General features: G+C 46.2%; 1 pseudogene; it reads left to right on the top strand.

Annotated features, from left to right (window-relative positions):
* Window positions 1-3,721: 3,721 nt before the first annotated feature.
* LOC101647954 lies at window positions 3,722-6,291 on the top strand (annotated as a pseudogene).
* Window positions 6,292-25,283: the final 18,992 nt, after the last annotated feature.

Raw genomic sequence — 25,283 nt, 5'->3', positions numbered from 1 at the left:
TTTGTGAGGGAGGGTGGGTGGGGGAGGAGGGAAGAAATGGGGAGCTGGTATCAGGGGCTCATGCGGGAAGAGAATGCTTTGAAAATGATGATGGCAGCATGTGTGCAAATGTGCTTGACACACTGGATGAATGTATGAATTGTGATAAGAGATGTAAGAGCCCCCAAGAAAATTATTTAATTAAAAAAAAAAAAGATGGTGCTTGGACCAGAACTTTCTCAGAAACTCTACATCTCCAAAGTTGTCTCATCGACCAGAAGAGGTAGAGTTGTTCTTGGAGAGATTTAGTTTGGAGAAAATAAGACCTGATAAAATGAACCCTGACATTCCCTGAAGTGCGTGATCTCTAGGGTTTCTCCCCCTAACATATTATTGTTCAGAGAGAGAGAGAGCGATGCTTACAGTGGTGCTGAAAATGATAATAACCCATCACCCAAATGTGGAGCTGGCTTATCATCATCACTTTTCACTGAGATCTTAGCTTAAGTCGTGGGCAGAACTGACAGAATGTCATTTTCAATAAGCCTTCGCAAGAGATCCACCAAATGGTTAAGAAACCCATTTGAAAGGCTATGTTTAGCTATAAAGGGATACCTCCTATCTTTTGTTTTTTTAGGAAGGGATATGACTTTGCAATTCAACTCAACAAATATTTATGGATGCTACTATATATTCAGATTAGAGGATGGCTCATTAACAACCTTCCATATGCAGATGAAACAAAGTTGCTTGCTAAAAGCAAGGAGAACTTGAAGTACTTAAAGACCAAAGACTACAACCTTCCGTGTGGATCATGACAGTGTAGAACATCCACAAACCTCATAACTGGATCAATGGAAAACCCCCTGGTAAATAGAGAAAAGATTGAAGCTGCAGAGGACTTAATTTTACATGGATCCACAACCAGTACTTATGGAAACGACAGTCAAGAAACCAAATAAAACAGTGCATGGAATGAATTGCCTGCACAAGGCTTCTTTAAAGTGTTAAAGAGCAAATATATCACCTTGAGGATTAAGATGTGCCTGACCCAATTCGTGATCTTTCCAATCACCTCATAGGCACACGAAAGCTGGACAATGATGAAAGAAGAGGGATGCATTTGAATTATGGCACTGGATCTATCTATCATCTATCTATCTATCTATCTATCTATCTATCTATCTATCTATCTATCTATCATCTATCTATCTATCTATCTATCTGTCTGTCTTCTATCATGTATCATGTATCATCTATCTATACATATATGCACACTCAAAGTATGGTAAGAAGGTCTCCCAATTAGTTAGCTCTCTTAATTCTCTGAGGGCTGGGAGCCAGTATTTACATAACAATGAAGGCTATATAACTAGTAGTTTTACTGGTTCAAGACCAAGCAAGGTAACTGAGATTGCTAGCAATGCTTTAAAGGCTGCATGGTTAAAACAGAAGGGGGAGAAGAGGAATCTTATGTATGACGAATTTCATTTGGTCAATTTAACCAAAAAAATTTCCTCCTTACTAAAAGCTTGTAACAAAATTAGGGCAGATAAACACATTTTCACTTCTACAGACAAAGTTGATTCTAAGAAGTCCCAAGAAGATGGAAATCACATTTGGGATCCGGGTCCATTCACCTGGAGAAAGGGCTGTGCATTTATGTTTCTGCAGAATAAAGGCGATGGACTCCCCTTAGAAGATGCAACCACGTTCAAAGAAAGATGGACATGAAGGACAGGAAGGAGCCACAAAAGCTTAATCATAATTCCGTTTTCAGGTTAATGACACCCCGAAGAGAGGGGCTGTTTGCTTATGTTTTCACAGGCAAAGGAGATGGTGGATTTCTCTTCAGCCAGCAAGGCCCAGAAGAAAGGAGGGGAGCTGATACGGGACCTGACTGTCCTGTTACTGAAGTTATTAAAAACGTCAAGAAGACCTCGCAGATTCCTGAGAATGGCGACTGCTGACTGCTGAGTAATTTCTTCCATTGCAGATGCTGTCTCAGGGACCCTCTAGGACCCTATCAAAGCTGAACATTTTATACAATAATGACTGGACTATTACTACAGACTGTTTTGCTGAAAGATCACAATTTTGGACTTGTTAATTAATGCTATAATGTGATTGGAATGTAACTAATTTCTGTGTAACTCCTTACCTATATAATGTGACATTGCATGATTGGGATATGATTAAGAAACATTTGCAAGGGCTTAAGGCAAACATTTCATTAGATATTGATCAGCTTAAAAAGGATATCTTCTGTACATTCAAAGACAGACTCCAGGCATCTCCTGGCTCTGATGTGATTAAGCAGTTGGTGAATGGCATGGAAGGGTTGGATCCTCGATCTTGGGCTCAAAGTATCTCACATAGCTTAAGTTCCAGTCTGACTGTATTGCTTATCATCATATTTTTGATGCTCGCAGTCTCATGTTGCTTCTATAGGAAGCTAAGAGATATGAATAAAGATCATGTTGCCTCTGTGACACTATTAATATTAAATCTTAAACGTAATGCAGAAAGGGGAAATGTGGGATACTAGCACTGAGGGAAATAAAACTGGGACTTATTCCCTGACTGGTACAGAGGGAATCTGGAAGACTAGTATTCTATGGCTGGAAGACCACCACTCTGGTAGTTGGAGATATAGTCCAGGTACATGTTCCTGCAGTTGGCTATCATTTCCACAGTTTCTCCCTTAAAGCTGTGCTGCCTTAAAGTGAGCAAATGGTTGATTCAATCTCCCTATAGAAGTAGACATTTCTTCCTGCCGTGGCATCCAGCCTCTCTCATACCTTCCCCCAATAGAAGATGGGCATAAGGGGGCTTTATACCCAGTGCCTGGATTCTAAATGTTTCTATAAAGCCTGAATTTTTGGCTATATTAATTGGATCATGAAATTTTGTCTTGACAGCTTTTAATGTATAGAAAATAACCATGTCACCCATGTGGCTTTTGAATTTTATATATAAAACAAAAGGGGGACTTGTGGGGGGAGGTCAGACTGCTGTCTAGCCCCACCACAGGGGTGGGCCTGCTCCTTGCTGCTGGGGACAATGGACTATTTCTCCCTGAAGCTTGCAACCATTAGCTTGGTTCCTGTAGGTGAGGTTTACACCCTACTGCTAATGGTTCCTATGGTGTTCCAGAGAACCGGTCAAAGTTAAGCTGCCATCCTAAATCTAGGATCCGCCCATCTTGTCACATGTATTCCCCAATCTCTCCTCTTCCTATTGCGGGTATGTCCCTAGACCACCCCCTCTCACTGGTGTACAACCTATAGTGCAACCCCCTCCTGTGACGTATGTCTTTACCTGTAATTACTGGGCTTGCATGCCCCCAAAAGGTAGATAGGCCTGGGTTAGCAATAGAGCTCTCTCTCTCCTCCTCTCAACCTCTCTCACTCGTCTCCTCCCTCTCTCTCTGTCCTCTCTCCCTTGTTCCCTTTCCCGTCCTTCTTCCCTTCCCCCTCTCTCCATGTGGACCACCAAGTGGGGCTGAGGTGAGCAATGTTGCCATGTAATGTGTCTGACTGCATTATTGTATCTCTCATGCTCTCGATGACTTTAATATAATATATGTACATCTCAACTGTATAACTGTGCATACTGAACCCATGGTCAGTTGGGGGGGGGGCTCGCTCCTCCCACCCCATCCTAATACTACATGCATATTCTTATTACCATGGATTTCCAGACAAACAAATATATCTTTCTTAGAGGACGTTCAGCCAGAATGCTCCTTAGAATCCGGATGGTAAGACTTTGACTCATATTCTTTGGACACGCCATTTGGAGAATCAGTTCCTGGGAAAGAAGAGGATTGGCGAAAACCAGAAAGAGCCTCAATGAGCTGGATCACTCAGTGACTCCACCCTTGGCTCCAGCAGAGCAGTCGTTGTGAGGGTGGGGCAGGGCTGTGCAAGGTTCACCCTGTGGCACACAGGGTTCCCCAGAACCAACACGCTGGCACCGATAACCACCACAGCAGTGTATAATTGAGGATTCTCTCTGTCACCTCTCTCTCAGAGTGACAAAGAATAAGATCAGTAAGGCGTGATGTTTCAGTAGGATCTATCAATGGCTTACCATTTATCTAAAGGTTCCAAACACCCAACCACAAAGCTCACAATTACTAATGGATACCTAAAATAGATGAGAAAAGTATAAAATCAGGTATGTGAATGATGAACCCCCAATTTAGAAGAATGTTTAATAATTCAACATATAGAACACAATCATGGTAGCTGCTGCTGCCGGGTGCTATTGAGTCGGTTCCAATTCGTAAGGACCCATGGGCATCAGAAGGAAGCACTGCCTTGTCCTGCACCATCCTCACAATCGTTGTGTTTCAGTCCACTGCTGCAGTCTCTGGGCGAGCCATCTCCTTGAGGCTCCTCCTCTTTTTCCGTGGCCCTCTACTACCTCTCCTTCACCAAGCATCATGTCCCTCTTTAGGGATTGGTCCTTCCTGGTAACGTGATCAACGTATGTGAGATGAAGTTTGTCATCTTGGCTTCTAAGGAGTATTCTGATGGCAAGGTGTAGCACTCAAGAAACACTGCTGAATGAATGAGTGGCTGATCTTCTCTGGGAAGGGACAGGGCAAAGGATTAGAGAGGTACCTAGAAACTTTAATTTTAATGTTTTATTTCTTAGACTGAGTGCCGCACAGGCATTTATAACATTACAGGCTTTTGCATGTTGGAAATGCTTCCAAATTTAAAAATAAGCCAAAGTCCTGATACCTGCCTTTAAGGAGTTCCCAGAATTGAGTGAGGATTGATACCACTAGTGGACCCTTATTTTCCTGGGCTTACCACTTTGGGGCTGTGCTCTTGGGAGAGGTACAAACCATCTTTGATATGGGATTTTTACCCTAAAATAGGGGAGAAAATTCTATCTATCTTACAGAGTCCTTAAGAAGACTAAAGGTAGTAATTAATCTTTGAATTAATTAACATTGAGAGTCTGGGGTGTAATAAGCACTGAAAGATATGTCTATACAGTATTTGGGGCTTGCACAGTATGGCCGGCGCCATTAGCTAGCGCCTCTGTAATGGGGAAACAGCGGACTACAAGAGACTGACCTGCATCTGCCTCTATTTCCAACAGACTCACCTTCAACTTTCGCCCCCCCCCACACACATACACCCCAGGATAATTTTATTAATCCTTAAAAAAGGTTAATATAAAATGATAGGGAAATAAAAGGACCCTGAACTTAAACACAGCTGGAACAATCTGCAGCAGCGGCGGCATTGGCGGGAGAAGAGATTTGATTTTGTTAGTTTTCTGTGGTTCGCTAGCCTCGTGTGACAGAAGCTGCACATTTTGCCGAAGGAACCAAGAGCTGCTGGAGGTCTGGTTCTCCCGGCAGCAGTCCGACACAATCAGAGCATCTGGGCATCTTTGCACCATCCCGAGATCCGAGTGGGACGGACTTTTGAAGGGTGTGCGATGCTCGATCATAAGTGTGATAAAAACTGACAGGCAGGAAGCTGTGTACTGGGGAGAGTAGCATGTTTGTCTCCGAGAGGTTTCCGTTGGAAGACACGTGGCACCACCCTCTTCCTGAAAGCACTGGTCCCCCTGTTGAAGCTTGCTAGGGACGACAGTGGGTCTGACTCCATTCAAAGCTTCTTTTATTCTCGTAAGAATTTCATGAAGCCTCTCACCAAGGGTACCCACACCGGAATTTCCAGGAAGAAATAGAGTTTCTTAATGCCATTATCCCAAATGGAGCAGCGTCCGGTATGGGAGGTGTGAATGCTGCCTGTTGGTACTTAGATACCCTGGATTTCCCAGAGTCCAGTCATCAGCCAGACAGACGAAGCCCTGGACGTGCTGATGCTGAGCTTGACCCTGCAGCTCTGGAAGATGGGGTTCCTGCCAAGGATGCCACTTGTGAGCGTGGAACCCGTGACCTGATCCCAGGTTCTGTCGTTGATGAACAGTACACTGTTCAATCCCTGTGGGCAGTCAACGAGTGGAACGCGATCGGATGGAGCTTATTGGACTATGCACATCACTCCACAACCAGCATTGTCTTAGGTTAGCTTTGAAACGAACTTAAGTCAAACCTCCTGGGATGACCTGATCAGGAAAGTTGTGGAAGTCTTCAAGCCAGGAAAATGTGTGACCACCCTGTTTGTAAATCAGAGTTCTCAATGTCGCACCGTGCTTTCTTCACCCCAGAAGATGGAAGGTTTTAAACATCTTGATTGCCAGAGTGCTCTGCTCAAGGATGACAACTTTGTTTCTACCAGTTTTGCTAAGAAGTGGCACAGCAGCAGAGTTGATTAAGAAATATGAAGGAAAAACGCAAAAAGAAAACACACATAGAAGAAGGTGGCTGCTTTCTAGATACTGATCCCGGGTCATGCTGTCCACAGCCACCACCGTGTAGTTGCAGAAATCCCTACATGTAAGCATCGTGTCATCATTGTGAATTGTATGCATTATTACACCAAGGAGTTAGATATGTTGCGTGAAGGCTCTCTTCTGTAGTTAGGTATTCTATGCCATCATGCTGTGAAATTGAAGTGCATGTAGAAGAAACCCTTTACTGTATGAAACTTTACAACACTCGTGAACACAATTCAGTTTGGTTATGCACAGTATGATAGTCCCCCAGGTATCACCCAAACTTCCCCGCAGACAAGGCTTTCGTCCTCATTAGGGGTTGGCCTCAGCCGAACCATCTGGACTGTTCTATTCAATGGCTGCCAGAAGTGTACATTCAATTACCTCCACTTTCTAGAACACACTCTCTCTGAAGGAATGTTATTAAAACCCATTTCTACTTCATACAGCTTTTTTTTTTTTTTTTGGCAACAGCAATTAACGTTTCTCTCCCATGGGGGAAAAATACAGTATTTTGGATTTGTTCATCAACCTGTGAAGAAGATGCTCCCACCACCTCGGTCAAATAAGGAGGCCAATACAGACGATAAAGACCGAATGATGGGGGTTCTGGGGCTTGGATTCAAACACAACTTCCTCTCAACCAGGCAGAGCACTCAATGGAATTGAACCATTGCCTTGATTTCCCTCTGTCTTGTCCCCTCTGTGTCCCTCAGACCTACAGAGCCAGTGGGGTGTTACAGCGTTGGCCTCAACACTGTAGGCTGCTGTGTGGACACTGGCCTCAGGCTCCCAGAGCCAGCATGCTGCCCCGACTACTCTGTGGCCAGCCCTTGAGCCTCAACATATCTTGTTGCCCGACGTGAGCTCTGCTTACCCTCAGATTAGGCCAAGAAAGCCCTCCTTACTTTCCCAGCATGCCTTTGGACACTCAGAGGTGCACAACAAGCAGGTGTGTCTCGAACTTGGTAGCCATCTTGCTTGGTGTTAACAAAGAGTCATGAAGTCGTTTTACGAAGCTCAGAGGTGGAGGCTAAGGTTGTGTTTGGGAACAGACTAGGTGAATTCCAAGGCTCCTTTAGCTTTGTATCTCACACTTCTTTCCTGGAGCCTTGATGTAGGGAAGTGAGTTCTGATCTTGGTACGAGAAGAGAAACTTGGGCTTGATTCTGTCTCCTATCTGTCTTAGTTGTATGACTCTGGGCAGGTTAACTTCCTGAGCTGATGTTTCCCCATCTAAAAATGGTGATTATAACGTCTCCTTATCTCAAGCTTGTTGAGTCCCTCAAATGACATAATGAACTGAAGGCCGTTGGTATGATATGTTATGATAAGTTCAGATATTCTTCTAGAGGCCAGGGGAACAGAACTAGAAAAGGAAGATAGTGAGGGATGGACTCTCATCCCATTCCTTGCAAACTGTCCCCCCACCCCCACCTCATCTTTCCTCTTGGCTTAAAGCTACTTCTCAGTTAGAAAACCCAGATTGATTTGGACCTTGCACTTTGCCCACATCGCTTCCTCTTCCCTGATGCCAGCTTTGGGCAGGAGTTGCGCTGAGTGAGGGAGGAGGTGAGGCAGGTGCCCTCACTAACTGACGTCTTAAGGAAACCCATGGTGCTCTTGGAGGAGGCACAGCTGTATAGGCACAGACATAGACACGGAGGTCCAGAGGCAGTGACGGGATCCTTGGCAAGTTGTTTAACCTCTCTGAGCTTTATTTCATTCGTTTATAAAACAGGGAGTGTAAACCTTAACTTGCAGGATTGTTATAAGGATCAACTGAGATGATGTGTGTGGAACTGCAATACAGGCCTGGGGAGGTGGTAAATGGCCAAGAAATGGCAGTCATTAGTAACTAGTTACTGCTGAACCATGGGCTGCCTTCTCTGAAGACAGATAGCCAGGCTGCTCTTTGGAGCCTTATCTGTCTACTTCTTTATTCTCGGGCCTTCTTTGGAAGTCCGTCTGACCTAGATTTCTTTGGGATACAAACCTCATGCATGAGATTAGCACCGAGATAGCTTTGCTGTGAGTCCTTCATTGCTGCTGATGGAGAAGGACTGGTAGATGTGAGAATGTTTTAGAGCCTGACCCTGAAAATATAGCGATCTTCACACCAGATGTCCATTCTTTCAAAAGAGCATTTGCGTTTCAGAAATAGAAGCGGGGTTGGCTGTGAAATGGTAAATAAGATGTGGCTGGTGGCTTCACTGAGCTCACACGTAAGTTTAGTGGAATAAAGGCTTTCATTGGTTCACCTGGGGTTGAGCTGCCTGTGCCCTTCAAGTGGTGAGAAGGCAACTTGTCTCAGGTGCCAGAAAATGGGGGTTTGCGGGGGGTCCAGTCTGTGCCACTGCTGTGACCTTAGGCAAGTTCCTTCCAACTTTTGGTCATCATCTCCTCATGTGATAATAGAACTTTTCTACTCAATGTTGTATACTGTATGTCCTTGTAGCTCCCACATTTTGTTGTTGTTGTTGTTAGGGAGAACTCCTGAACTGAGAAGTCTGGTTTCAAGTGTGAAGCTGATAATTTCAAAATAGGAAGGGTCAATGGGGACAGGCTTGTCTTCTGTCCTTCTTTGGAAGAGTATGACTCATCTGTGTTAGGGAGGGTTGATTTGAGTAAGACATCCAGTGACATTCATGTATGTATAAGAAAGAGTTTTATATCAAAGAGTAATTGTATACTGAGAAACAACCCAGCCCAGCCCAGATCAAGTCCATAAGTCTGATACTAGTCCATAAACCCCCTTCAGACTCATACAGACTCATGCAATGATGCACGAAGATCACAGGCCAGTGGGTGCAAAATCTTGTAGATCCAATGGTGATAGATGCATCTCCAGGGCTCTGGCTGCCATCAGCATGGCTTGAAATGACTCATCAAAAGGAAGGTGAAGCAGAGAGAATGGGTGTGGCCTGCCTCCAGGAAGAAAGAGAGGAAGTTCCCAGAATCCTCATGAGAAGGCCACACCCACAAGGAGGCATCATCAGGCTCTGACCTGCTTGACAGGCTAGACTCCACTCCTCACTAATTTATCAAGTTGACATAAAATTATGTAACCACCACATCATCTTCACATCATCTTTGACTGAATGCTAGTTGGCTTGGCTAACATGGAGACCTCCAGGGGAAATGCTGACAGCTCAGACAGGTCTGTAAATGACCATTAAAAAAACAAAGAACAGGAGAATAAATGTTCCATACAATCACTACCTTGGAGATGGATGGAATGTTACCACGGATGGAGAAAGTGGATCTGAACACCCAGGGTGAGCTCATTGGTCTTGAGAAGAGATAGGTTGAGCATAGAGAGAATAACCTTTTCAGGTTAATTTTGGCCCTCGTCTGCACGGTCTCTCCCCAAAGGAAATTTTTTTCTCACGGATGTCCCATTTTTTAGAACGTATTTATGAAAGAAACTGCACCTTTCTTCTCATTTTGTCTTTCCAACCCTGGTGGAGGAGAAGTCAAGGGACCGAGGACCAGTAAGAGATGAGCATGAAGCCTTTGTCACTCCTAGACCAGAACCCCAGGAGAGATGGAACCATGGGAGAGAAGCTGTGGTCCTAATGAGATGCAGTACTGCTGAAATTCTGGTCCAGAGAGAGAGTGAGAGAGAGCGAGCTCACCTCTCTCTTCTCCTGGCTGCCAATCTCCTGCTGGCACATCGCACTGTCTGACTGTCCTTGGAAACCAGAGGGCAGAGGTGGCTGGTAAAGCCATCCCCAGAGGTCAGCCTCTGAAGCCTGGGAAGGCATAGAAAGGCAAAGGACCAACACGGAGGGCAAGCAGAGGATCACCAACATGCCAGGTGGGGCAGGAGCTCAGTTCTGGGCACGGTCATTTTGCCTGATAGAGTCCAAGTGGAGTTACTGGGGAGGCGGTTGACTGTAAAACTAGCGGTGAGATAGGTGAAGTTAATCCATAAAGGATTACAAAGGGGGTTCAACGGAAGACTGAAGATACAGATCCCATGCTGAGCATCTAGGCAGGACTCCCAGAACCAGTCAGTAGAGGAACCTGTCCCAGAAAGCTGCTGGCTCAGCTGCCCTTTGCTGCTGGGATCTGGAACACCCACATAGAAGCCTAGACCTTGTTTTTTGCTAAAGCAACTTCTCACATGAGCGTACTTGACCAATGGAACCTAGAGCCAATATCTGACTTTCGTAGCAAAGAAGGCTGGAATATAGAGTTTTCCCGTCTCTTCCCTTCTTCCCTCCCCCCCTCCCCCGCCTCCTTTCCTTTCCATTTCTTTGGTTTTTTTTTTCCCCTCCAGTTATTTATTTCAAAGTCAGGACTCATCCTATGGAGAACTAGCAAAATGAGAGAGCATCACTCCAGAGAGGGCCAGATATTTCAGGGTAGTGGAAGATGCAGCAGTGGTCAGGCGGATCATGGTCACTAGTGACCAGGTGGGACAATCAATCATGTCACTTTAGGAAGACCAGGCACCAGGCACCATCTCCGATGTTGGTGGACTTTACTGGGACAGACTTGGCTGGAAGTAGACAGTGAGTTCCGCTCAATGGCCAATGCGAAGGCCTCACCTTGACTTCCTGGGTCTCTTGATTTCAACTTCCATGGGCATCTTCTGGCTTTGGTGCTCATTCATTTTAACAGCTAGGACCTGAAGTCTTGTATTCGAGCACTTTGCCTGTATGCCCCGAGGTCCCTTTCACTGCGCTTAACCAATACTGATGGGGGCAGGAGTATGGAAGCCGGACTTACTTGATTCAGCGCACTATCTATGCCTTTGCGAACTCAGGATGAAGTTCCTCTCGGTGGGACTCTGCCCGATACGGTGTCCTTGCTCGGCTTCCCGCCCTTCCCTGCCTTGCATCTCCAATTCCCCTGATTTTCTGAGAAGTTAAGTCCCCACAAGTCTTCCTCTCAGGCTCTACTTCTGGGCAACAGGACCTAAGACATTCAGTTCTAGGAAAGTAAAGTTCTCAATTATGAGCACCCCAAGCCTGCAACCCCAAATTTGTATCTGCTCTGCATTTATTGAGCACCTATTATGTGCTAAGTCAGTGGTTCTCAACCTGTGGGTCATGACCCCTTTGGGGGGGGGTGGAACACCCCTTTCACAGGTGTCACCTAAGACCATCGGAAAACACATATTTCCGATGGTTTTAGGAACTGAGACACTGCTCCTCCATCCGTCTCCAGGCCGTCCGCCCACAAGCAGATGTGCTGATCTGGTGAGAAAGAAGCTATCTTAACTTCTCACGGAAGTTGGCTTTTTACTGATACTGTCGCAAAACGTAGCATTGGAGTTTATTGTTGCTATATTAAGTCTGTTACCCATGCTACATCATGCTTCAAGACAAAATTTCATTTATTTGTAATTAGAAGTAAATATTTCACACTATATAATGACATTATTTTGTGAATAATCACTATGCTTTAATGATGTTCAATTTGTAACAATGAAAATACATCCTGCATATTAGATATTCACATTATGATTCATAACAGTAACAAAATGACACTTCTGAAGTAGCAATGAAAATAATTTTATGGTTGGGGGGGGTCGCCACAACATGAGCAATTGTATTAAAGGACCGTGGCCTGAGGAAGGTCGAGAACCCCTGTACTAAGTCGTGTGCTAAGAACTGGGGTCCTGGTGGACCAGAGAGCTTGTTCCAAGACCCAAGGATCTCCCTGTTAATTGAGACAGGTGGAAAGAAAACAAGCGGTTAAAATTCAGGATCACAACGAAGAGCACTTTAGAAAGCAGAGCAGGGCCCACACTCCCGGAGCCTGGGGATGAGAAAGGGATCCACCCTGCCCAGCCCTCCACTCGGGTCTACCAGAACTGGGAAGCAGAAGACAAATCAGCACCAAGGCCAGAGGGCCCTCCGACTGACTGCTGGGCCCCAAGGAGCCAGGTCTCCTGGGAACAATCGTTCAACGTCTTGCCCACTTGGCCCTCTCCTAACATCTGTCCTGCAGAGACAATAAAGCGGCCTGGAGCAGAGAGGTTCGTTGAATAAGTTGTGGCTGGCTGCACTCTAAAGTAGAATAGAGGGAAAGGCCTGATGTCTTTGACCTGCGATGAGAGGAAGGCACGGGCCAGAACACACATGTCCCATCCAGCTGACGGAAGTTCAGAGGGACTCACCCGTTTCTAAGTATCTGTTCCACGTGGGCTCCAGACATAATCCTTGGGTGGCAAACTGGTGAAAATTAACAGCTCCAGAGCCAGCTCCCTCGGGAGCAGTGGTTCCCAACCTTCCTAACGCCGCTATCCTTTCATACAGTTCCTCATGTGTGGTGCCCCAGCCATAAAATTATTTTCATTGCGACTTCCTAAGTGTCATTTTGCTACTGTTATGAATCGGGTGACCCCTGTGAATGGGTCTTTTGGCCCCCAAAGGGGTCTTGAACCCCACAGGCTGAGATCCACTGCTCTGGAGGATTTAGGTAGGCCTGGCACTAGGAAATCTGGTGGAAGTACCACAATTTTTTTTTCTAAAGGAAATAACATTTTTATTGAGCATAAGTTATAAACTAGGGAGCATGCCTATGGAAAAATGGTAAATTGGGGGAAGTTTATCACTTAAAAATGCCCCGTCTCTGTTGGGCATAGTTTTTTTTTCCTATTTAAAATTCTACGTTCTTATTTATTTATTTATTTATTTTAATAGTTTTATTAGGGGCTCATACGACTCTTATCACAATCTATACATACATCAATTGTGTAAAGCACATTCGAACATTCATTGCCCTCGTCATTCTCAAAACACTTGTTCTTCACTTAAGCCCCCAGCATCAGGTCCTCATTTTTTCCCCTCCCTCCCCGCTTGCCCCTCCCTCATGAGCCCTTGATAATTTATAAATTGTTATTTTGTCATATCTTGCCCTGCCCGACGTCTCCCTTCACCCACTTTTCTGTTGTCAGTCCCCCAGGGAGGAGGTCACATATAGATCCTTGTAATTGGTTCCCTCTTTCCACCCCACTCTCACTCTACCCTCCCAGTATCGCCACTCACACCACTGGTCCTGAAGGGATCATCTACCCTGGATTCCCTGTGTTTCCAGTTCCTATCTGTACCAGTGTACATCCTCTGGTCTAGCCAGACTTGCAAGGTAGAATTCGAGTCATGGTAGTGGGAGCGGGGAGGAAGCATTTAGGAACTAAAGGAAAGTTATATTTTTCATCGTTGCTACATCGCACCCTGTCTGGCTAGTCTCTTCCCTGAGACCCCTCTGCAAGGGGATCTCCAGTGGCCTACAAATGAGCTTTGAGTCTCCACTCCACACTCCCCCCATCATTCACTATGGTAAGATTTTTTGTTCTGATGATGCCTTATACCTGATCCCTTCGACACCTCATGATCTCACCGGCAGGTGTGCTTCTTCCATGTGGGTTTTGTTGCTTCTGAGCTAGATGGCTGCTTGTTTACCTTCAAGCCTTTAAGACCCCAGACTTTATACCTTTTGATAGCCGGGCACCATCATCTTTCTTCGCCGCATTTGCTTATGCACCCATTTGTCTTCAGCGATCATATCATGGAGGTGAGCACACAATGATATGATTTTTTGTTCTTTGACGCCAGATAACTGATCCCTTTGGCACCTCGTGATCACACAGGCTGATGTGTTCTTCCATGTGGGCTTGTTTGCTTCTGAGCTAGATGGCCGCTTGTTTACCTTCAAGATTTTATGACCCCAGATGCTATATCCTTTGATAGCCGGCACCATCAGCTTTCTTCACCACATTTGCTTATTCACCCGCTTTGTCTTCAGTGATTGTGTTGGGAAGGTGAGCATCATAGAATGCCAATTTAATAGAGCAAAGTATTCTTGCATTGAGGGAGTACTTGAGTGGAGGCCCAAAGTCCTTCTGCTACCTTAATACTAAACCTATAAATATAGGCACATTTGTCTATTTCCCCATCCTCATATATAAATATATTTGCATATGGGAAGTACCACAATTTAACTCAAGGTCTCTTCTCTCTGATTCTTGTGAGACCCACCCTAACCCCTTGCATCCAGCACCCAGAGAGCTCTTCTATCAGGAAGAAAAAACACATCTAATGAAGACTCTTATTCACTTAAGATGTCTGGAACTGAGTACTTAAGTCCCAGGAGAATGTGTGTTTTCTAAGACGACTAGGGAGTGGGTGGTGCTGAGGTCAAAGGAGTGAATCACTAACAGTGCAATCCCAGGCATTCAGGGAGATCCCATTTCCAGGGTGGGTTCCTTCCTGCCACCATACATACCACACAAAGGTGGCAGCCACCTATTGTTCCCTTGAAAGAGACGGTCCTGGTGGGTGTGGCAGTGGTTGGGGCTGGGGAGAGGAGAAGCTTCTGCAGCCTCAAGCCAGGGTCACCTTATCTTCAGAGCCAGGTTGTCCCTTTGAAAGTGAAGCAGCTTAAAATTCCATGGAGCCTCTCAGAGGATAGAGGAGAATTGTGGTTCTTCTCCGCACCTGGGTTCCCTTGCCCTGGAACGTGGCACTGCCATTGTGCAATGTCCTGCTGGCAGGGGGTGTTTGGGGCCCTTGTTTTCAGGCCTATGCCATTTCCAAGAAGGAGCCGTGGTTTGGGTAGAGTTGGGCTACTGAATAGGGGTCCTGGTGCCAAATGAGGGAGCCAAGTGGAGAGAGGGAAGTCTTGAGGTTCACGGCTGCCTTGTGGTAGCCAGAGGGCAGCCCTGCTGTTCTGCTGCTGCAGCCTTGGGTCAGACTAGGGTCAGAGCTGTAGGGGGCAGGCAGGAGACAGGCCGGATCAAGCAGGTGAGAAGGGCCAAGTGTCCAGCCCCATGGACAAGGTTAAGATCGAGCCTGGTGAGGAGCTGGAGGCTTGATGGGGAAAGTCCCTCATGCAGTCCCTGGGGATTCATAAAAGTCATGCGAGGGCGAGGAGTTATTCCCGTTATGCTAGTAACACCATCATCACCCATCACAACGACTCCTGTTTAGTGACCCTTTGCTCCCAAGCCAGGCCCTTTATAGAAATCATTTACGAGGGTCCGTACGAAGGTCTTGTTCATTCATTCAACAGACATTTTTTTGAGCTCTTGTTGTGGGGCAGACACTATCCCAGGCATTCGGTCGAGAGACCAGTTAGAAGTTGCCTTCCAGTTGATCCTGATTTATAGCAACCTTGTGTGTGTCACTGAATCAGGAAGGCTGAAGAAAAATCGACGCATTTGAACTAGGATGCTGGCGAAGAACGTACCACAAGGTTTCCAGAGGACAAACAGACCTGTCCTGGAAGAGGGACAGCTAGATGCTCCTTAAAGGTGTGGAGGATGAGACTTCGTTTCACGTCCTTTGACCATGCTCTCAGGAGGACCAGTCCCTGGAGAAGGACGTCATGCTTGATAAAGTGGAGGGGCAGTGAGAAAGCAGAAGACCCCCGGCTAGCTGGATTGAGACAGTGGCTGCAAGGATGGGCTCAGTCAGAACCACAATTGTGAGGCTGGTGCAGGACTGCGCAGTGCTTTGCTCTGGTGTGCACGGGGTCACTACGAGTAGAACTGACTAGACAGCACAGAACAACAACACGCATGTCCGAGCAGAACTGGGCACCGTTGGGCTTTGCACGGCTGGTGTTTGGGAAGGAGATCTCTAGGGTTTTCTTCTGAGGCACCTCTGGTAGACTCAAGCATCCAACCTTTTACTTACCAGCTGAGTGCAGTAACCATAGGTACCTTTTGAGGATGCCCATGAAGGCACAGGACCGGCAAAACCCCTTTCCCTGTGGTTTGGCCACTACTTAGACCTAGCAATACACACCTCTGTCACTGTCAAGTAAATTCAGACTCCTAACTGCCCCAGAGGGGTTCTGAGATTGCAACTCTTTACAGGAGTGAAAGGTTTCCTCTTTCTCCCCCGGAATGGCTGGTGGTTTTGAACTGCTGGCCTTGTAGTTTGAAGTGTAGGATGTAACCACCAAGGCTCCAGCATGCACAACGCTAGGGGTGCCAGACCCATGGCCCACTCTGTGGATAAGATGCCCTGGCATCAAACAGTGTGGCAGACCCTCTGTGGAGGTCACATCTTAATGGATGTGATACAATACTAATGAGGTAGGTGCTGTCAGCATCCTAGGAAGCAACTTACTCTGCCCCCAAAACAACTGGGCCATGAATGAAAACCATAGTCTGTCTGACCTAAAGCTCCACCTGTGCCACGTACAATTCTCCGCAAGTCTCTCACAGGTGGGGCCAGAGAGGAGGGAGCAGTCAAGGTCAGAGCTGGGTTGGCTGCCCCATAGAGGCACTGTGTCCTGGCTGGGTCTAGGAATAGGTTTGAGGTAACAGAGAATCACCTGGTGAGGTGAATGTAGCTTGCCAAGAGCAGCTGTCTAAAGCGGTTGGGAGAAGTGCCTTTTCTTTTCACCAGCCAAGATTCTTTACGGAGCGTTCTCCCTGGGTAGACCATGTGGTCGGAAAGGGCCAGCTGTTGGGTCATTTCTTCACCATTTTCTAAATGTCTCAAGCATTTTCAGGGGTAGAGAAGTTGGCCTAGAAGTTTTCAAAGTGGAGCCTTGAGATGCCTTTGGTTCAGAGAATACAAGGGGCAGCAAGTGCCCTGGGTTGGAATCCCGAGTAAAGTGGGCATGCACAGTAGAAGCAGTTAAACATCTCCTCTGGCCTGCTCACTCTATTCTGGTTGAACCTGATTCTCATATCCGTGAACTTGAGTACTGCTTTTGGGTCAGGCACCATGCTCCACCAAGGCACGAAAGGGAGTAAGCCTTGTCTCAGTGCTTCTGCCTTTGGCCCAGCTTCCATATTGATGAAGGAAGAAAGGCTGCATTTAGTTGTTCCTTGGCTTCCTCTCCTAGTCTCCCTTCTTTCCGTTCAAAAGCACTTGCACATGCAGTGGGCTTCTGAGACTCGAACAGGGCGTCCAGAGACAGAATCCAGCTCCTGTTGACTGGTAATCCTTGGGACATTGAAGAGGAAGAGAAATTCCAAGAAGCACTTCTCTCTATGGGGCGGAATAACCTGGCCTCTGTGCAAGTCTTTTAGAAGGCCGGCATCTAAGTCTTAGCTATCTCATGCCCTTTCTTCTTCCAAAGTTGAGCTCTCGCTACTCTCTCCTGGCTGGAGCCTGGAGCCCAGGACTGGAGGGAGAGACGGGATTGTTTGGGTGAAGCGGGCATAGCTATTTGGAGGAAGGCAATACACCCAGAGACAGCACACGATGACTCGCCCAGGGTGGTCCTGCGACTTTACTATGAAGGAGTTTCTGAGACGCTCCCCATTTCTTCCAGAGCTGACGAAAGAGTCTGTCTGTGGGGCTTGGAACAGAGGAAGGAAGTCAGAGTGAGGGCTGGTAGTACTACACATGGGAACCCTAGTTTTTCCTTTCTTCTGGTTCAGGGATTTCCTTCTGTTGGAATCAGACATCTTTACCACTGATGTAGGAAGAGTGAGTTCAGGAGGAAGGAGGATCGATCGCTTCTCTCTCCCAATCCCCAGCGCCAGCTCTTCAGATGGACAATCGGGTTCCCATACCTCCTTTACCAGCATTTCCCTGGGGATTCTGGACTGACCATTTTATCCTGCATGATGGGCTGTAAAACAAAAGTTTTTAATTGCAGAGTAATTTTTTTTCCCTGAAAAGAGGGTGGAAGGCCAAGTATTTGCCATTCGCTTCTTGGAGACAATGAGGGGATTAGTAGAGCAGTGACACAACTTAAAATCATTTGAGTGTTGGAAACCCTATGGGAAGGATGTTCCAGGGAAATGTGGTTTACTGAAAACAACTTCACTTTCCTCTGGATTTTGCCTGAGACCTGGGGTTATCTGGGAAGCCAGCTTTGGAAAAAGTAATTTTCACGGTGGTTTGAGAAAAGGATGGAAAAGTCCGGGGCATCTGTTGCCACCACATTTCTTCCCATGACTTGGAGTGGGCATCCCCTTCTCCGCTGAAAAGGGTTGAGAGGGATGGCAGCCTCACATCCTTCTCAACTCAGTGCTCTGTGCAGCACCCATCCATCAGAGTTCACACCGCAGAGGAACACCCCGGGCCCCCCCCCCCTCTGGTTTTGACCTTTTCCTATGAATTCTTTATGGGGGTTTATCCCCAAAGGGTTCCATCATATTCTCATGACTCCCACTGAACTCAGAAACCAAGAGGGTAATTCTATGTGTGGTCACAGAATGTCCTCTGGATTCGATGGCTTTCAGTTTGTACTAAACTTGACTGACTCATTGGCATCTAATTGTCTCCTCTGCCAACCAAGCTGGATTCCGAGGCTCAAGTGCTGGCTGAGACCTCTCTTTGCTCTCCATAGTCCCCTGATTACTAATGAGGCATTGCTCCTTAATTACTAGGTGCTGGACACCGACCAAGATTGTTTTCTTTGAGTTAGGTGGATTTAGCAAAGGGCTCATGAATGGTTCTTAGGTTCAACACAAACTTCCTGAGTTTTCATTCTTCATGAATGCAAAGCTCACCAAATGAAAGCTGGCTCAGGGTTTTTATTGGCCAAGGGATGCCCAGAACATCAATCAATCAGTAATTCCTCTTCATCATGGTAACATTCAGATCCTTTGAGACCAGCCTTCTACCTACTTATTTCAAGCAAAAAAATCACCACACTGTGGGCGGCATAGGAACCCTAGTGACACAGTAGTCCTGGGCCAATAACCCAAAGGTTGATGGTTTGAAGCCACCATTTGCTAATCAGGGTAAAGATGAGGTAATTGACTTCCATAGAGACGCAGCTTTAGAAACCCTATGGGGCAGTTCGAGAGGGCTGAAATGAATCAGACCAGAATCTCATCATTGGCAGTGGGTTGGTTGGTTGATTTGGTGTGAGGAGGAATGGGCGTTTCAGGTCATTTAATATTCTAATTGACGAAAATGAACCAAGGTATGAAATAAAGGAACTAATAGCCCTTGCTGTGAAACATCATTCTGAGACAGATGAGGCTAAATTTCCTACCTCAGGGCATCCCACCCCCCTGAGCATAATTGGTTCTTAATGAGTCAGAGTTTCAAGGCCTCAGGGTTCCTGTCCTGAGAAACAGAGGAAAGGCGGGTGGGAGATTCTGTTGGTTCTTGGCTGACCGTAGGACCTATCGAGAAATTGTCTCTCTTGGATTAAATCCAAGATCGGGTTTTTTTTTTTCCTTTTAAAATCAGCTTTTTATTTTCTTATGAAAGCTGAAAAGTGAATGAAAGGAGAGGCTAGTTGGAATCCCAGTTAATGAATGTGCTCTTTCTTCGTGCCTCCCCCAAACCCCGGCTCTGGCCCTCAGGGTGGCCTGGCCATGGTCATGAATAATGCTGCCCTGAGATCGCAGCCCTCATTACCTGTCATCCTGTCACTGCCAAGCACTCTTTGATCCTGGGAGGTCACTGAGCCTCCTCGGCTTCAGCTTCCTCCTCTGTCCAATGAACAGGACAATCAACCGAGGGGACGGGCTGACCCAAGTAAGGCATGTTTGCCTCACTGCCCCTCAACCTGTGGGAACATGTGCATATTTTTATGTACTATTATGTTGATTCTTTTTCTTCCTAAAGTTGATGGCCTTTTCCATGATGAGCTAAAGGTGTTCCTTGGATATGTTTCAGGGAACGCACAAAACTAGAAATAAGGCAACAATTATAGAAAATCTCTTCGCCCCAATGGAGGCATTATTAGCCCCCACACATCTAGTCATTCTAGAAAGGAGGGTTTTCTTTTCCACATAGACTGAACCTCCTGAATATTGAGCTTTCGCGTCCCGACTTCTTCCCTTAACCTTTTACCATCAGAAACGTATTTTTAATGTAATCGAACTATGGAATGATATGATCCATATACGAACTCCGAATTAAGAATGCATTAATAATTTTAAAAAAGAAACATATTCGTATGTTGCTACATTTGGCTTAGTTTTGAGTGGCGGAGCACTGGGAAACCAAGTGAATGTATTGGCCATTATTATTCTGCAGTGTCTACAGTACTTTTTTCTTTTTTACAGAACGGTGTGGAAAACACACATTTTTAAGATGTATTGATTTTTATTGTTGAGGGCACGCACAGTGAAACACAAATTCCACAAGTTCACATTCACATTCAACAAATTCAACAAGTTCTACATTCACAATTAGTGACACAGAGCACATTTTGAAAGCTGCGTTTCCATTCTCAGCCTCCTTCTCGGAATGGTCTTGTCATTCTTCACAGAAACACACTGCTGCCCAGGTTTCCCATCTCACCCCGGAGATGCTGGTGCCAGCGTGAGTCCCTGTAGATAGCTCCTTAAAAGAACACAAAGACAGTGCTCAAACCAGGTGTTCTTTACTATGGGAGCCATACTCTAGCGTAGTTTTATTTATTTATTTTTTTGTTGTGCCAAACTTCGGTGTCTCTTCTTTTTTTTTTTTTTTTTAAACATTTTATTAGGGGCTCAATCAACTGTTATCGCAATCCATACACACATCAATTGTGTAAAGTGCATTTGTACATCATTCTCAAAGGGGATATTGCTCCCCTAATAGAAGAGTCATGAGGAAGGGAAGAGCTAGTCAGGGTGCAGTGTAGTACCAATGAAACATACAACTGTCCTCTAGTTCTTTAATGTTTCCTCCCCCACTATCATGATCCCAATTCTACCTTACAAATCCGGCTAGACCAGAGCCCTTATCTGTACACGGAGGAAGGTCGACACTAATGACCCACCCCCTTTGTTCCCCCTGGTGGTAAAAATATATATACGAAAACATTTTCCATGTTAACATTTTAAAAACATGTATAATTCGACGGCATTTGTTGTATGCATCATGTTGTAAAACCCTCACCATTCCCTGGTTCCCAAACTTTCGATTACCGTAAAACTCAGTGCTCCCTAAACAAGGAATCTGTCTTTCCCCCGTTATCTCACCCAGGGTATTCAATAATGAACTTCGGTCTCTCTGTTTCCCCACTCTAGGTAATTCACATCAGCGGGATCACCCAGTGTCCGTCCTTCTTGTGACTCGTTTACGTCACTCGGTGTAAGGTTTTCAAGGTTACGTTAGCGGTGCCAGGACCACCATTGCACAAGGTCCCTGGGTGGAACGAATGGTTTCCACTTGACTGATAACCTAAAGCGGAACCCCGTGGGACAGCAGCGACATGCTCCGCTAATAACTGAGAGGATGGCAGTTCGAAGTCGCTCAGAGGCTCCACAGGAGAAAGGGGTGATCTGCTCCCAAGAAGAGGGCAGCCTGGAGAACTCCATGGGGAGCAGTTCTACTCTGTCACAGAAGGTGACCCCGAGTCAGCGTGATGACACCCACAGCGACGGCACTAAATTTCCATCCCACTGAGGGCTTGGTGATCTGTTACACTGACAGGCCGGAAACCCGACGGCAATGGGCTACTCTGTAACACACAGGTCGCTGGGAGTCAGAATCCACTCAATGGCAACAGTGTTGCTTTCATTGCCTCCTTTCCCACCATTGAGCAGACCACCTGCAGGGCATGGGGATTGTCTCAGGCCAGCCTTGATCTCACGCACTTCTCTCTGGTCTCATCCCCAACGTCGCTGAAGGTGGACTCAGGAAACCCGTGTCCCGATGAGCACTCCCGGGCTCCTCCCAGGGATTTCTTGGTAGCACCATCTGATGAACACTGGTTGCCCTTGTTTGGTTGTACTCCCGGGAGACGTCACAACCACAGGAAATTTGAATCAGGCCATTTTCTCCCCTGTGGCACTGTGTGCTTTGGCTATCCAGCCAGAAAGCTGGGCCTATTTTTACCTATCATCTTGATATTATCTTGGGGTATAATTGGAATTGAGCATGGAGTGTGGAAATTCTTACTCAGAACACAAAGGGTTGAAGAGAGCTCCGAAGCTGAACCTGGGAAGGCCTTTCCCTGAGGCCTGTTGGCAAGGACAGCTCTTGCTTCTGGGTGGTATGGCCAACAGGTGGGTGTTTCCTTTGGGAGCGATTTCCTGCTTTTGCAGTAGCTGTGAGCGCGATGCAGACTGGCGTTCCCTGCTTCTCCGAGCATGTTGCTGTGGCTGCAGGTGAGCTGCTCCACGGGTTAGTTCCCCTGGCAGAAGGATGGACACTTGTTGGTTCTTTGTCCCTTTGGGAGCTTTTGGTCTGCATCCCACTGGGTTACCTGTGAGAGGTGTGCCCTTCTTTAGAATGGGCACAAAGATGGATCTCTTCCAATTGCCCAGGAAGTCATTCTAATTTCTAACTTTAAAAGTCACCGCTTCCATCAACCTCAAGAGAATGGTGTCACTTTTTCGGTCCACAATCACCTCAAAGCTTCAAATGCCCCTAAGATTTTATTTATTTGTTTTAAGGGGGAGAAAAAAAGATAGTGAGGGGCCATTAAGAAGGCTATGTCACCACGTTTCGTTGCTCGCTAAAACGAAGACTTTTTCTGCAAAACAAAATCAACCCGCGATTCAGAATTATTCACTTAGAAAAGTATAGCGGAAAGCCCAGGTGGAATCAGGGTGGCACAGGCGATTTGCCGTCAGCTAACGGCCTAAAACTTGGAAGTTGGAACCACCCGTGGCTGCACCGAAGAAAACCTTAGCACACGGCGTTGGTAAAGATGGCAGCCAAGCAAACCCTCTGGGGTCGTTCTACTCTGCAACACAGGGGTCACTATGGCTCAGGGGCTGGCTAGATGGTTCGAATAACATCAAACCGTACCAAGCGCACTGGCCCGGAGTCAGTTCTGACTCGTGGCAGCCCCGTGGATATGGTGGAACTGCCACTGTGGGTTTGGGAGGCAGTCTGTCTTCATGGGAGCAGATCTAGTTTCTCCTTCTTCTCAAAGAGGTGGAACAGCATGATTCACATTGGACACCGACCCAATGTGACTGCTGCTGAGGGCACGGATGATGGGCGTAGTTACAGGCTGGTCATATACAGGGTGATGAATAGCATGACGTGCATAGTGTGGTTCACCCAAGTTTTATTTGTATTGATAATGATAGTGATGGTGTAATGATGGTGACAGGGATGGTCATGTTGGGTATGATAAGTATGAACAGACTGGAAGTAGAAGCTTTTGTACAGTCCCTCTGTGAACGACATCATCAATACTTGCACTAGACTTTCCTAAGAACCCTTCCCTTAGCCACCTAATTCTGACAAAATGCTGACGAACTTGTTCTGTCTAGTCTTCCTTCCTGGGGACAAGTCTTGCTTGATGACCTGTTTTCCTGGTGTGCTCTTGAGCTCTGAGGCTCCATGTCTCTATCTTTCTGTAGGGCCCAGATGTTGGGCGTGCCTGTGAAATTGGACGGCCTGAAGTTGTGCCCGTTATAAAGGAGCTTCAAAAAGTTCATGAAAAATAAAATTCCAGTATCTTATTTTTTGTATATGTGAATTAATTAGGTGAGGATTTACGTTTCAGATAATTAATTTTACACTAAATATTTTTTAAAATCATTGTATTAGGGGCTCGTACAACTCTTATCACAATCCATACATTCATCCTTTGTGTCGAGCACATGTGTGCATTTGTTGCCCTCATCAGTCTCAAAACATTTGCTCTCCACTTGAGCCCTTGGTATCAGCTCCTCATTTTCCCCCTCCCTCCCCGCTCCCCCTCCCTCATGAGCCCTTGATAATTTATAAATTATTATTATTTTTTCATATCTTACACTGTCCAATGTCTCCCTTCACCCACTTTTATGTTGTCCATCCCCCGGGGAGGAGGTTATATGTAGATCCTTGTAATCGGTTCCCCCTTTCCACCCCACCCTCCCTCCACCCTCCCAGTAGTATCACCACTCCCAGCACTGGTCCTGAAGGGATCATCTATCCTGGATTCCCTGTTTTTCCAGTTCCTATCTGTACCGGTGTACATCCTCTGGTCTAGCCAGATTTGTAAGGTAGAATCAGGATCAAGATAGTTGCAGGGGGGTGGGAAGGAGGAAGCATTTAGGAAATAGAGGAAAGTTGTATGTTTCATCGTTGCTACACTGCACCCTGACTGGTTTGTCTCCTCCCCGTGACTCTTCTTTAAGGGGATGTCCAGTTGCCTACAGGTGAGTCTTGGGTCCCCAATCTGCACTCCCCCTCATTCACAATGATTTGATTTTTTGTTCTTTGATGCCTGATTCCTGATCCCTTCGACCCCTCATGATCACACAGGCTGGTGTGCTTCTTTTATGTGGGCTTTGTTGCATCTGAGCTAGATGGCCACTTGTTTACCCTCAAGCCTTTAAGACCCCAGATGCTATATCTTTTGATAGCCGGGCATCATCGGCTTTCTTCACCACATTTGCTTATGCACCCGCTTTGTCTTCAGTGATCGTGTCGAGAAGAGGAGCATCATGGAATGCCAATTCAATAGAACAAAGTGTTCTTGCATTGAGGGATTGAGTGGAGGCCCAATGTTCATCTGCTTCCTTAATACTAAGCCTATAAATATATGCACATAGTTCTATTCCCCATCCTCATGTATAAATATATTTACATATGTACATGCCTTTATTTAGACCTCTATAAATGCCCCTTGCCTCCTAGTTCTTTCCTCTATTTCCCTTTACTTTCCACTTGTCCCACTATCATGCTCAGCCTTCATTTGGGTTTCAGTAATTCCTCTTGGTTACATTATCCTTGATAATTCCCTACCAGGCCTCCTACTCACTCCTCACCACTGATTTGGATCACTTGCTGTTCCCTTGGCCCTGGGTTTTTTTACACTAAACATTTTAAGCTACTTGTCAACAACCCCTCCCCCCCCCAATTTAAAATCCACTCCCCCAGCCCTCTGGTGGATTACTCTCCCCCCTTCACCTAAGCGAATATCTATCCACTCTCCAGCCTATTGTGTCCCCTTCTTGGTCACTTCCAAATCTGCTCCCTGTGGTTTGAAATCTTTGTCTCGCCCCCCTCCCCCACTTATAACAGTGGTCTCATGCACTGTTTGTCCTTTTGCAATTGGCTTATGTTCTCCAGGGTGATCCATGCCACAACGTGCTTCGTGGTCTCATG

The sequence above is a fragment of the Echinops telfairi genome, unplaced genomic scaffold (genome assembly GCF_000313985.2).
Source record: "Echinops telfairi isolate 266 unplaced genomic scaffold, ASM31398v2 ScPeMD7_60;HRSCAF=208, whole genome shotgun sequence".
Classification (NCBI taxonomy): Eukaryota; Metazoa; Chordata; class Mammalia; order Afrosoricida; family Tenrecidae; genus Echinops; species Echinops telfairi.
The sequence above is the reverse complement of the archived record's forward strand: the minus strand, read 5'-3'. Positions and strand labels throughout refer to the sequence as shown.